Source organism: Phyllostomus discolor, chromosome X (assembly GCF_004126475.2).
Source record: "Phyllostomus discolor isolate MPI-MPIP mPhyDis1 chromosome X, mPhyDis1.pri.v3, whole genome shotgun sequence".
Classification (NCBI taxonomy): Eukaryota; Metazoa; Chordata; class Mammalia; order Chiroptera; family Phyllostomidae; genus Phyllostomus; species Phyllostomus discolor.
The window spans coordinates 52,712,221-52,727,519 of record NC_050198.1 but is presented as its reverse complement, the minus strand read 5'-3'; the positions used below and the strand labels follow the sequence as shown (position 1 = coordinate 52,727,519).

The 15,299-nt window shown below is 40.2% G+C and overlaps 1 protein-coding gene across 8 annotated transcripts in view; it reads left to right on the top strand.

Annotated features, from left to right (window-relative positions):
• TMEM164 (transmembrane protein 164) overlaps positions 1–15,299 on the top strand; it is a 228,313-nt gene that overhangs the window by 131,353 nt on the left and 81,661 nt on the right. The gene's annotated exons all lie outside the window — the stretch shown is intronic.

Genomic DNA, 15,299 nt, shown 5'->3' with positions numbered 1-15,299 from the left:
TTGACCCCCTTTTCTCCTGGGGTCCTCCTGTACTAGGTTCACCTTTCCCTTCACCAGAGAATTATAGCTCTCCATGTTGAGATTGGTGAAAAGGAAAGGAATTATTTCTTCAAGGTGTACAGACTTAAGAGTAATGATTTAATGTCTTCATCAAAATCCCAGAGTCCCTTAAAACACCCACAAATACACATAGTCCTTCCTTCCCCCCTTTGCCCAGTCTGGGGTACCATATCTCAGGAAAAGAAATAGAAGTCTGTGGCTCAGGCAGCCCCCAGTTCTTCCCAGTAATCCGTGCTTGGCTGGTAGGCCTCCCTCAGTTCCCAGCACTGTCAGCTGTGTTGCCGGGATCTCCAGCTAAAGCCGAGTGGTTATTCTTCTCATGGCTGCAGGGGGTCCCCACTCTGGCCAAAGCCAAGTGGTTCTCCCTCACCAAGGCTGCAGGGGTCACCGCTCTGCCAAAAGTGCATGGTTCTCACTGCCACAGCCACATGGTCCGCCCTTCAATGGCTGCTGCTTCTGGGTTTAAATCCCCACGTCAATCTTCCTCTGCAGCTCCATTTCCAACTCCTCCCACAATCAGCTACACTTGCCAGCAGTCCCATATCCTACCAGCTTTACTGGGCTGCCATAGTGAGTCTGGGCAGGCATGGCCCCATGGGGTGGAGCCAACCATCTCCAAGCTCTCACGCAGGCGCTGTAACCAGGGGGAGTTGCCTCCCATCCTGGGTGGAAGTCACTCCCTTCTCCCTGGCTCAAAGCAAGACCACAGCTATTTAACATATCTATTAAACCAGTTAAAGGTTATAGATATGTTAAATGACCATGCCAGTGGTTAGTTGCAAAGCTGTTGCTATGCAAAACAGCTCTCAATGGCCCTGCTCCATGTGTTCCTTCCCCCAACTCACACCTGTGGGGGTGATGAGGACATCCTATATATCTATCTAATATTTCCTGGACACCTTGAGTTTATAAAATCTTCTTTTAGGGGTCCCCTGGCTGCATCTTCCTACATATCCACACACCCGAAGTCAGAATGCTGGTGGTGAAGTTTTCATTCAATCACTATTGTGTTTCACCAAAGGTATATATCTTCACTGAGCCTGCTGATGTTTCCTTAGCCCTTTCAGCACCAACACCAATACCAGCAGCAACAACAGCTGATACTTCTTGAATGCTTACTATGTGCTTGGTACTGTTCTAAGTGCTTTCCCTCAACTAGTTTATTTAACCCTCACAATATACTTATAAGGCAAGGTCCTCTTACTATCCCCAAGATCAAGGTACCAGCAGGGTTGGTTGCCTCTGAAGCCTCTTTCCTTGGTTTGCATAGGGATGCCCTCTTGTTGCCTCTTCATATGGTCTTTCCTCTGTGTACATTTATCCTTGGTGTCTCTCTGTGTATCCAAATTTCATCTTCTTATAGAACACCCATCAGATTGGAGTAGGGCCCACTGTGATGGCTTCACTCTATCTCCAAATATAGTTACATTCTGAGGTGCCAGAGATTAGGGCTTCAACATAGGAATTGGATGGGTACCATAAGTAAACCCTTAATATCTTTACTACTCTATACAGAAAATAATGTTTCTCTCTCCTCTCCTCTTTCTTTCTCCTCATTCCTTCCCTCCCTTCTGTTTTTCCCCTCTTTCCTTTTTTTACTCTCTCATGGCAGATTTGCTATTATATTTGTTGTAATATCTAATATTTTCCAAACAAATGGCATGCTGTAGCCAAGCAGCTTATTAAGAATGTTCAAGTAATGTTTCTTAACATCAAAAATTCTGTAATGAGCTTTCTCTTATCTAGCAACTTTAATCATCTGTTAAATAATTTTGGTATTCTTTTCTAAAATGAACCTAAGAAAAAACTCATGGTGCTGGGCATGTGTCTTGATAATTGGCTTTTGTCTGATTATTTTCAAAGGTTGGGAACCCTCCTGGGCTACTCTGGCCTTCAAGAGTTTTATTTTGCAACCCCTTAGTTGAGCTCAGATTGACTTAAAATAAGACACAGGAAGACAGGCAACTCTTTCTTAAACCTTTGATCCAATTAGGTAAGAAACCAGCCTATGACATTTGCCCTTCCTTCTTGGCCCTTTATATTTTTAAACCTTTTTTTTTTTTGCTGGAAAATAAAATGGACTAATTAGTTTGTGTGCCTTAACAGATAAACATATACTTACATATATAAAGACAGGGCAGAGACTGTTGGAGAAAATTGCTACAGTCAGCTAAAGGATCAGGAGTCATCACTAAATTTGCTTGTGCTGCACTCTGTCCTGTGACTCACTGGCACCAGCTAGAGAGTGCTCAGTTCCAGTCCCTCTTGGTTCTTCATCTTAGAAGCTGGCACCTTAGACTACCGGCAAGATGGAGGAATAGGTGGACACACCGTACCTCCTTGCATAACCAAGATTAGAACAACAATAATTTACAGATAGAATAACACCCAGAACTGACAGAGAATTTATCTGAATGAAAGTCGGACAACCAAGAAGTTGAAGTAGACCCATACATCCAGACTGGTAGGAGAAGACAAGCCGGCCAGGTGCGGGTTGGTGGAGCACAGAGGTCGGGGAAAACTTGGCGAGAAATTGGCGCGACAGCCATCCAGTGTGCAAGAACGCAGCGGTGGTCCCTGAGTACGCAAGCTGCCGCTGGCGGACCCAGTGAGGCGGCGATTGTGGACCAGGGCAGAGCTCGCAGCCCAGGATCCCAGAGAAGGGTCTGAGATCACAGGAGAACAGAACTACCGCCATTGTTCCCTCCCGCCCCCGCCCCCGCATATAACGTCACAATCTAGCAACTGGGGTGCCCAGCCCTGGTGAACACCTAAGGCTCTGCCCCCCACCATAACAAGAGCGACCAGACCGGAAAAAAAAAAAAGAAAAAAAAAAGGAGAGACAGGGAAAGATATGTTTCCAACGGAACAGATCAGTCCCCCAGGACTCATCCTTTTGAGCGACCAAGAAATAGCCAATCTATCAGATGCACAGTTCAAAACACTGGTGATCAGAAAGCTCAGGGAATTGGTTAATTTTGGGCGCAAATTAGATGAAAAGATGCAGGTTACCATAAAACAGATGAAGGAAGATACACGGAGGAGAGCCAATAGTGAAGGGAAGGAAGCTGAGTCTCAAAGCAATACAGTGGACCAAGGGAAGATAAAATCAACCAAGCAGGAAAGCATGATGAAATAAGAATTCAAAAAAACGAGGAGAAGCTTAAGAGGATCTAGGACATCTTTAAATGTTCCAACATCCAAATTATAGGGGTACCAGAAGGGGAAGGGGAAAAGCAACAAATTGAGCACATATTTGAACAAATCATAAAGGAGAACTTCCCCAATCTGGCAAAGGAAATAGTCTTCCAAGAAATCCAGGAAGCTCAGAGAGCCCCAAAGAAGTTGGACCCAAGAAGAAACACACCAAGGCACATCGTAATTACATTAGCCAAGGTAAAAACGAAGGAGAGAATCCTAGAAGCAGCAAGAGATAAGGGAACAGTCACCTACAAAGGAGTTCCCATCAGACTGTCAGCTGATTTCTCCAAAGAGACCTTACAGGCAAGAAGGGGCTGGAAAGAAATATTCCAAGTCATGAAAGACAAGGACCTACATCCCAGATTGCTCTATCCAGCAAAGCTCTCATTTAGAATGGAAGGGAAGATAAAGTGCTTCTCAGATAAGGTCAAGTTAAAGGAGTTCATCATCACCAAGCCCTTATTTTATAAAATGCTAAAGGGACTTATCTAAGAAAAGAAGATAAAGAAAAAAACATGTATAGTAAAAGGACAGCCAACTCACAATTATTAACAACCACACCTAAAGCAAAACCAAAAGAAACTAAGTAAACAACTAGAACAGGAACAGAACCACAGAAATGGAGATCACATGGAGGGTTAGCAACAGGGGGGTGGGAGGAGGAGAGAGGGGGAAAAGGTATAGAGAATAAGTAGCATAGAATGTAGGTTGAAAATAGATAGGGGGAGGGCAAGAATAGTACGGGAAATGTAGAAGCTAAAGAACTCATAAGTATGACACATGGACATGAACTAAAAGGGGGGAATATGGGTGGGAGAGGGGGTACAGGGTTGGAGGGGAGAGAAGGGGGAAATGGGACAACTGTAATAGTCAATAGTCAATAGTCAGTGTTCTTAACATAATCAATAAAATATATTAAAAAAAAGAAGCTGGCACCTTAGAAGAAGCATTGTATATTCCAATAGCCCATATTACAAATAAGTACTCTTTGCTGCCAGAATTCTGGAGAAGGTCTCTTTCTGGCTTTAAATTAAGCATTTTAAGGGCAATTTTTCTTTTTCTTCTTAAAAGGAAGGGGGGTAAATGCACCATGGAACTATTGATTATTAGATTAGCAGAGAGCTGAACGCTCACCTGGTCTAATCTTATCTTCTTGAGGAGGAATTTAGGACGATACATGACTTGCTTAAGAAGTAAAAGTGGGTGCTTCCAGAACTCAGGTCTCTTAATTCAGACTTCAGAGTTCTTGTTGTGTTGTCTGACTGAAATCCAGGGTGAGTTTGAATGCTAGTGAGTTGAGGTGGTAGAGATGCTTCTTAGCTTCTCTTCCTCTAAAACAGTTAGGTAATAGGCTTCTTTGAGGAGCTGAAGAGGACCATAGAAACTCTTCCTAGATAAGTACACAAATATAATTTGCATTCAGTTTCACTAGGGACACATGGACTGCCAACTCTTGCCTTTCTCCCTACAATCCCATTCATGGATCTCATATTAAGATTCCCCTGCCCAAGCTGTCAGTAGTCTAAGCTGTCAGTAGTCTAGGGTTTGGAGAATAGATGTGCTGCCTAGTTTGTAAGCTCTTTGTTATAACCAGTGGTTTTTTGGCCTGATGGTGAGGCCATGTTCCTTATCTGTGCCTGTGACTTTGCCAAGGGTAACATTCTTTCCAGGCTAAACCACCTTCTAGAAAATGAAAGCCAAAAAGTGGGAGCTAAGTAGGGTACCTGTGGAACCTGGTTACATATTAGCTTTTCAGTTACCACTCTTACCTTGCTAAGCTGGCAATGAGGCCCCAGAATGAGGCAATGTGCCCAAGTGGCATCCCTAGCCCTGTTTCTTCTACTCTCTGAGACCCATTAGAGTTTCTTCTCACTGCAGAGTGTTTTGAGGAAGGGAAATTAGAAACAGAAAAGAAACTTAAGGTACTGGATCAGCCCCCTTCCCAGACCTAAGACTCTAGTGTGGCCTACACTTGTGTTTGCAGCCATCTGTCTTCTACTAGAATAATAATGAGAAGAATGATAATGATTTTTTTCATCAAGCTCCTTTCTTCTAAAAGGCCTAAAGCTTAGAATATATTATTTTCTCATTATTAAAATTGCCCATTCTTGAGTATCCATGTTGATCTATTATATTAGTTCTTTTTCCCTCCTTAACCACTACCCTCTCCCCTTTTGCCCTGTACTATTTTCTTAGGTGGTTCTGTTCAATGTTTTGAACTGTCAGATTGAGTGGAAGAGTTTAGTAATGATCTTTGTTACAGGGGCTGCTACCTAACATTCACAATCACTTCAGTGTTCTTAAGATGTAACTTTACCACTGGCATACCTTGTAACCATGTGTGGAGCTTGGGAAACTTGACTGCCACCAAAGTAAATAGGCTTGAAAATGTCATTCTTGCTAATTGGCACATTGAAATGTGCTAATTGACCTAGAAAAGTGATTTCTGTGACTGGCAAATTGAGCAATTTAAAAAATTATAGTTTGGATTTTGGACCTGAACTAGGAACAGAATGTCCCTCTGCTTTTCTGAGGGTACTTAAAACATTAAAAAAAAAACTGGTTTCAAAACAGCCCTTAGCTTTCTGAAGAATTGATTTGGACAAAATTACGCCTCAGCCTACAAAGGTCAGTGCATTTATGATCAAATGAATGAAAGGTGTGTGAGGATGTGGAGGGCTGAGAAAAGTCTGGGGCTTCTGGTCTAAACCAAATTACGGGGACTACCCTAAAACATGTAGTTGGCTACCTTTATTTTAAGATTCATCTTTGAGAGTCTTGCATTCTCCATGAATCCAGCCCAGTCATATCAGTTAATACACAGATTTTTATTGTGTACATTTTTGTGTCAAGTATTGTGCTAAATGCTGCAGGGGATGCAGAAACAGGTAGGGTACAGTCCTGGACCCCAAAGAACTTGCATTTAGAAATATAAGACATAAATGCCTACGAAGTTAAGGCAATATTAGAGTCATAATTGTGAAAAAGTAACAACATCACAAGGCAATTCAGGCTTAATGGCTAAACTGTAATTGTTTGAGAATTCTAAGACATGGGAAATTAATATTAGCATTTATACAGCACCAATTATATGCCAGGTAATTTACATATTATAATTAATTTGTACAAGGACCATGTTTTACATATGAAGTAACAGGCTTGGAGACGTCAAGTGACATGTTACAAATTACATGGTTTATAAGTGCTAAAGCTAAACCTGTACACTTTGCACTCTAGCACACTATCTCCTACAGCAGCATTCCCCAACCTTTTTGGCACCAGAGACCATTTTTGTAGAAAACAATTTTTCCACATGAAGGAGTTGGGAGGGGATGGTTTCAGGATGATTCAAGTGCATTACATTTAAGCTCACCTCCTGCTGTGTGGCCTGGTTTGTAATAAGCCCAACCCCCCAACCCTGGGACCTTGGAGGTTGGGGACCCCTGTCTTATCCTGAAAAGTGTGTTTGATCCTCGAAAAACCCTGTAAGTGGATATTAGAGTCTCCATTTTATAGAATGAGATTTAGAAAGTCTTAGAGTGATCATTAAGTAGACCAGAAAAGCCTTGAAAGACAATTAGAATATGCATGCAAATTTCAGAAGAAGGAAGCAATTGAAGCCAAGTGAATGCCATGAACAGAAGAAAACAGTAAATTCATTATTGAAATTCTGAAGAGCAGGATGGAGAATCATGAGTTCCAGTTGTAGATATAGACTTTGTCATTCATACACAAATTGTCAGAAGACATCCTATGACATTGCCTCTGTCACATCTTTTAGCTCTTATAGTTTTTAGATTTTACATGTATTTGTTATCTTTTCCATCCCTACTAATAAGAATTCCTTACAGGTATATGAAGCTCTCTCACAAATATCTCACCCTAGTGTGGCTAAGAATATGTATTCAGGGATCAGATTCTCCAGGTTTATATCCTGGCTTTGCTACTTCTGTGTGTGTGTGTGTGTGTGTGAGAGAGAGAGAGAGAGAGAGTGAGAGAGAGTGAGTCAGTCAGAGAGGCAGACAGAGACAGACAGAGACTGGCTGGCTTGGGCAAATTAACCTCTCTCCTCTTTGAAATGGAAGTGATAATAGTGCCTACTTCCTAAAAGTGTTCTGAAGATTAAATTAGTTAATATGTGTAAAGCACATAGCAGAGCACCTGGCAAATAGGAAGCACTCAGTCAGTGTGAAATATTAATTATTAGTGTTTGATCCTCAAAGAGCCCTGTAAGTGGATATTAGAGTCTCCATTTTATAGAATGAGATTTAGAAAGTTGTGGTAATTTGCACAGGGACACAGAGGAATTGACAAAACTGATATGTGAACTTTGGTCTTCCTGATCCCAAAACTTGTGGTTTTCCTTCTTCCTCTCTCTTAATTAGATTGATTTTCAAGTATTAAGCCAAATCAACTCCTTGTGGTAAATTTTATATAATATCCATTTGAGATTTGAGGGACTGTTATACCTTTAATTTGTTTTTAACAAAAATAATATATGCTCATTGGTAGACTATTCAATCAGAGGAGTATGAAGAGAAAGCTAATTGTTCAATCCTATCCCCCCAGTGATAAACTGTGTTAAAGGTTTGTATATCTTTCCATTTTTATTTTGCTCATAAATGTAGATGAAGAGTTTCATATTTTTAGGATTGTTGGGTTTTTGGGTTTAGTTTACCTTGGCATTATATTGTAAACAGTACTTCAGTATATTTTCCTTTAACATAATAGGAGTAATTAGTAATCTTTTCAGGTATGGAGATAACTCATTATTTTCTAATAACTGTTTAGCACACCATCATTTGATTGGACTTTATATTCGGCCTATCCCTAGGTTCTTAGCATTGTTTCATAACTATTGTGTGTGGGCATGGATAGTGTCTTTTGTGGTGTCTGACCCCTGCAGGGCCTCACACCTTGCAGATACTAGGTACCCACAGATAGAGTAAGTGAATTAGACAACCAATCTGAACCTCTGTGATGTTCAAAGAAATTGCAAGGATCCCTCCCACATACCTGAGATCTTGAGTGTGAAGATAGAGGGAGGATAGATGATATTATTCCTCAGTAAAATATTTTTAAACTACTTAAAATAATATTTTCCTATTTACAACAAAAGACATTTACTGTTGAAAATTTGTGAAATACAGAAAAGTATAAATAAAAAATAAAAGTCAGTAATGCAAAGGTGGTTATTTTTCAATAGATGAAAAAAGAAAGAACAAAAAGCATGAGGCTTTTGTGCCTTTATCTTTACAAACATGTGTCTTTATCTTTACAAACATGTAAATGTTTTCTTTACAAAAGTATATATCATTAGGAGCAGGAAGATGGCATTGGGATAGAAGGGAGCAGATTCCACTTCTCCCTACACACGGGAGAAAATCCTAGCTGATCTATGGAGTAAAAGAGGAAAGAACCAACAGCACCTCAGCATATATGAAAATAAGAGACTAAAAATTGTAGTGGAACCGAAAATCAGACAATAAGGAGAGTGCTTCAGGACAATAAGGTCCCAGGGACCAGCGCAGGGTCCAGGGGGGCTGTAGCCCCAGGCCCGGTGCTCCCTGCCAGGTTTTCTATAGAGCCCATGGGAGAGAGCCAGGGCAACTGCTCCCTCCCCAGCCAGACAAGGTCTGAGTATCACCTGTAGAAACCTGGTTGCTAGCAAACACACAGAGGCAGTGAGCACCCACAGAGTCTGTGGATGCCAGCAGAGTTGAGAATTGCACAGTGACAGGCCCTGACCCCCATAGTCACCAGTCTGGCTGGAGAATTGGACTGTGGGAGAGGACAGGCCACTGTATGGAGAGGCAGTCTTGAGTAGGAGGAATTTCTCAAAAAGAAAAAATGAAAAGACAGACACTGTTTGGGGAATTCTCCTGTAGCAGTCGCTCCGGCCTCCCTGCCACCCAGTTGGGCAGTGATCCCAAGGTTTCGAGAAAGGTTCTGTGGAAGATCCTGCGTGCCCCCATAGCACTGGGAAGGCAGCCAGGCCGAGCACCCACGCACCTGCATCCCAACCCACAGTGGTAACCCCCGGGGAAAGGTCTGGATCCCACACCCAAGGCTCAGGGGAGAGGTGCCAGGATAGCTCTGGGGAGAGGGAGAGAGTGCACTCGGCTAACTGAGTGCAGATCTGGAAGGAAGAAAAGCCACATCATTTGCCCCTCAGCCTGCTGCAGCCAGGAAGACCAGAAAAACCTGTCTGGCCACTTTGAAACCAAGAGGCTTTTTAATTTTATCCTATTTTTATTTATTAATAATTTTTATTTCAAAATTTTCATTATTTTTTCAAATTCCATTTCCCTCTCCTTCCTTCTTTCTTCTTTTATTCCTTCTTCCTTTCTTTCCAATTTTATCTCTCCTTCTTTCCTTCATCTGCCTTTTAAAAAAAAATACCCATAAGTGAGACAAAAAGAAAAAAAAAAAAAACAAGAAAGCCTGGAACTCTGAAAAGACCAGAGTTGGACCCAAAGAAGGGGGCATCACAACAGCTGTGACAGTGAGAAAAATTTCCCTCTGCTATTACAGAGAACCTGCAAGTTATTGCATATTTGTATTATTATTATTTTTTTCCATTATTCTTACATCTTTTATTTTAATAGTATTTTTGTATTCCTCTTATTTCTGTATAGTGTGCTTTGCTAGGCTGGTTATATTGTGTCATTTTACAGGTTTCCCCTGATCTCTCATACTGTATTGCTAATGTACTGTCTTTCACTTCACTTGTGTCCCATTAGCATACTACTCAAGGTCCTATACTCCCTATTCTTGTTAGCTAGATCACATAGATTCTGTCATATGATTGTTGCTATAATATTATTGAAAATAATAGCTGTTTCATACAATTGTAAATACTTCACAACACCCCTCCCAGGTCTTACCCCACTTCATGTTTTCCTGAACGCTATTACTGTAGTGGTTAACCCTGTTCTCTCACACACTACACCTATTTACTATCTTTTACCCTTACCTTACCTCAGAATCTGACCTGCCACAACCTCACTGCTTTCTATATCCAACTCACAATCCTTCCTTCCCAAACAAGAGTCTTATATTCTTTCCATCCTTTCTGAAAAGTGGATAGTTGGGTGGAAGATCACAGTTAACACTATACATAGCCAAAGGATCTCCTATCTCTTCTCTACTGGCTGCTACTGTAAATATCATAGAATACTCTCTTGCTGTCTTAAACCATGTGGCTTTCCCCCTCCAACTAATCACAAAAAAAAAAAAAAGCGTAGGTGAAAGCAGTGAACACCAGGATACCCACTGGAAGAGGAAACCCAACAACAAACAGATTACAACAGAAGAAGGTGAAGGAGGAGTGGTAATCACACAAACCTCAATCCAGGACCTATCTGGAAATACAACTAAATAGTGGACATACGGAGCAGTAAAAACAACTGAAAAAGAGCAAGAGAGAATCCTCAAAACCTTGCATACACAGGAGAACCAGCTTCAACACAACCTGCCCTCCTCAGCACAACAAAATACAAGAGGTGATGGACAGAGTGACCCTCACTTAACCAGCTGGTGGGAAGGACCCACCAAAGAAAGACCCGACAACAATCGAAACCCAAAGGCAAACACAAAGCCAACTTAAATGACAACCCAAGACCAGTGAGCTCAGGAGATCAAGGAAACTGCACCACTGAAGCTCACTGCTATTCTACTACAGAAGTTCACACCACAAACCCAAGGAACCAGAACAGATCAATTTAAGAAGCTGAGGCTAACAAGAAGAGTCTCACAAACAATGGGAAGACAAAGAAACAATCCCCAAATGAAAGGAAAGGTGGAGGCCTCAGAAAGAATGCTAAATGAAATAGAGGCAATTCAACTATCAGATATTGAGTTCAAAGGAACAATCGTCAGGAAGCTCAGTGAGCTCAAAATGAGCTACCAGAAAACACAGGGAAGCTACAATGAACTCACTGAAAACTACATCAACATGAAAAAGGAAATAGAAACTCTCAACAAGGGCCAAAAGGAAATGAAGAATACAATTTCTGAACTGAAGAACACAGTAGAAGGAATGCAAAGCAGGATCCATGAAGCAGAAGATCAGATCAGCCAGCTAGAGGACAAAGTAGAAGAAAACACCCAGAAAGAGGAAGAAAAGGAAAAGAGGCTCAAAAAGAATGAAGAAGGATTAAGAGAAATGCAGGACAATATGAAACGTAATAATATCCATATAACAGGGATACCAGAAGGAGAAGAAGAAGAGCAAGGGGTAGAAAGCCTGTTTGAAAAAGTAATGATGGAAAGCTTCCCTAATTTGATGGGAGAAAAAGTCACACAAATCCAGGAAACACAGAGAGTTGCAATCAAGAGGAACCCAAAGAGGCTCACCTCAAGACATGTAATTAAAATGGAAAAATACCAAGACAAAGAGAGAATCTTAAAAGCAGCAAGGGAGAAACAGGAAGCAACATACAAGGGAGCCCCAATAAGGCTAACAGTTGACTTCTCAATGGAAACACTCCAAGCCAGAAGAGAATGGCAAGAAGTATTCCAAGTAATGAGAACCAGAGGCCTGCAACTAAGGCTACTTTACCCAGCAAGTCTCTCAGTCAAGATAGAAGGCCAAATAAGGAGCTTCCCAGACAAAAAAGTCTAAAATAATACATCTCCACCAAACCAGCTGTGCAAGAGACGCTAAAGGGATTGCTTTAAGGAAAGGAAGGAAAAGAGGGGGGTGGGGAGGGAACACAGGTACAAAAATGGCGATGAATAAATACCTATAAATAATGACCTTAAACGTAAATGGATCAAATGCTCCAATCAAAAGACATAAAGTAGCTGAATGGATAAGAAAGCATGAACCACACATGTTGCCTGCAAGAGACCCACCTCAGAACAAAAGACCTCCACCGGCTGAAAGTGAAGGGCTGAAAACAAATATTCCAAGCAAATGGACAGGGAAAAAGAGTAGGGGTAGCAATACTCATATCAGACAAAATAGACTTCCAAAAAAGGGCCATAAAGGGAGACCCAGAGGTTACTACATAATAGTCAAGGGAACAGTCCACCAAGAAGACATAAACATTGTAAATATATATGCACCCAACATAGGAGCACCCAAATACATAAAGAGAATCTTGGAGGACTTCAAGAAAGATATTGACAACAACACAATTATAGTAGGGGATTTTAACAACCCACTGTCAAAAATGGACAGATCTTCCAAAAATATCAACAATGAAATGAACTTAACTGATATATATATATATATATATATATATATATATATATAACCCTTCATCCCAAAGAAGCTAAATACACATTCTTTTCAAATGCACATGGAACATTTTCAAAGATAGACCACATGGTAGGACACAAAGCAAGCCTCAACAAATTCAAGAAAAATTGAAATCATACCAAGCATTTTCTGGGAACACAAGAGACTGAAACTGGAAATGAACCCCAAGGAAAAAAAAAAAAAACAAAACACTCAAAATCATGGAGATTGAATAACATGCTATTAAACAATGAATGTGTCAAGAATGAAATTAGGGTAGAAATCAAAAAGTTTCTGGAAACAAATGGAAATGAACTCACAACAACCGAAAACTTATGTAACACAGTGAAGGCAGTCCTAAGAGCGAAGTTCATAGCGATACAGGCCTACCTAAAAAAGATAGAAACATTTCAAACAAAAAACCTAACCCTATGCCTACAAGAACTTGAGGAACAACAACAAAGACAGCCCAGAGCAAGTAGAAGGAAGGAAATAACCAAGATCAGAGCAGAATTAAATGACATAAAGACTAAAAGCACAATTCTAAGGATCAATGAATCCAGGAGCTGGTTCTTTGAAAAGATAAACAAAATTGACAAGCCTTTAAGCAGGCTCATCAAGAAAAAATGAAAGAGGACTCAAATAAACACAATCAGCAATAAAGAGGAGAGATTACAACTGACACCACAGAAATACAAAGGGGTGTAAGAAATTACTACGAAGGACTGTATGCGAAGAAACTTGAGAATGTAGGTGAAATGGACAAATTTTTTGAAAAATATAATTTTCAAAAACTCAATGAGGAAGAAGCAGAAAGCCTGAACAGAACAATAACAGCAGATGAAATTGAAGCAGTAATCAAAAAACTCCCAACACACAAAAGCCCTGGATCAGATGGTTTCACAGGAGAATTCTACAAAGCATTTAAGGAAGAGCTAACCCCCATCCTTCACAGACTCTTCCAAAAAATCTAAAATAATGGAAGACTCCCAAACTCTTTTTATGAAGCCAGCATCATCCTAATCCCAAAACCAGATAAAGACACAACAAAGAAAGAAAACTTCAGGCCAATATCGCTGATGAACATAGGTGCTAAAATCTTCAACAACATATTGGCAAACCACATCCGACAATACATTAAAAAGATCATACACCATGACCAAATGAGATCATCCCAGGGAAGTGAGGATGGTTCAATATTCACAAATCAGTAAATGTAGTACATCACATAAACTAAAGAAAGACAGAAGTCACATTTTCATATCAATAGATGCTGAAAAAGCATTTGATAAGGTGAACCACCCATTTGTGATAAAAACACTCAGTGAAGTAGAAATAATGGAAGACTGCCAACATAATGAAGGCCATATATGAGAGACCTACAGCCAACATCATACTCAGCCAACTCAATGGGCAAAAACTAAAATCTTTTCCACTCAGATCAGGAACAAGACAAGGTTGTTCAGTTTCACCCCTTCTATTTAACAGAGTATTGGAAGTTTTAGCCACAGCAATCAAAGAAGAAAAGGAAATAAAAGGCATTCAAATCAGAAAGAAGGAAATAAAACTTTCATTGTTTGCAGATGACATGATAGTATACACAGAAAATCCTGTAGACTCCGCCAAAAAACTGCTCCACCTAATAAACAAATTTGGCAAGACAGCAGGATACAAAGTCAATATTCAGAAATCAAAGGCATTTTTGTATACCAATAATGAAACAGCAGAAGCAGAAATCAAGAAAAAATCCCATTGAATATAGCAAAAATGAAAATAAAATACCTAGGAATAAACCTAATCAAGGAGGTAAAAGACCTGTATGCAGAAAACTACACAACACTGAAGAAAGAAATCAAATAAGACTCAAACAAATGGAAACATACACCGTGTTCATGGATCAGAAGAATTAACATCATCAAAATGTCCATACTACCCAAAGGAATTTATAGATTCAATGCAATACCTATTGAAGTACCAATGGCATATTTCTCAGACATAGACAGACAATTCACAAATTTATATTGAACCATAAACAACCCCGAATAGTTGCTGCAATTTTGACAGAGAAAAGCAAAATAGGAGGGACCAATACCTGATACCAAACTGTATTACAAGGTCACTGTAATCAAAACAGCCTGGTACTGGCATAAAAAGAAGCACATGGGCCAATGGAACAGAACAGAGAGCCCAGAAATAAACCCAAGGCTGTATGGTGAATTAATATTTGACAAAGGGGGCAGCAACATAAAATGGGGTAACAATAGCCTCTTCAACAAATGGTGTTGTGAGAACTGGACAGCTACGTGCAAAGAAATGAAATTTGAGCACCAACTTACACCATACGTAAACATAAATTGAAAGTGGATAAAAGATTTAAATATAAACCATGACACTATTAAAGTCTTAGCGGAGAACCTAGACAGGAAAATCTGAGATATTTCACACAGCAATATTTTCACTGTTATGTCCCCTAGAGCAAGGGACATAAAGGAAAGAATAAACAAATGGGATCTCATCAAAATAAAAAGCTTCTGTGTGGCTAACGAAAAGAGTATTAAAATAAAAAGAGAACCAATTGTATGGGAAAACATATTTGCCAATGATACCTCAGAGAAGCGTTTAATCTCCAAAATATATAAAGAACTTAAATGACTCCACTCTAAGAAGACAAGCAACCGAATTAAAAAATGGGCAAAGGACTTGAACAGACACTTCTCCAAGGCGGATGTACAGAAGATCCAGAGAGACATGAAAAGATGCTCAGTATTGCTAGGTGTCAGACAGATGCAAA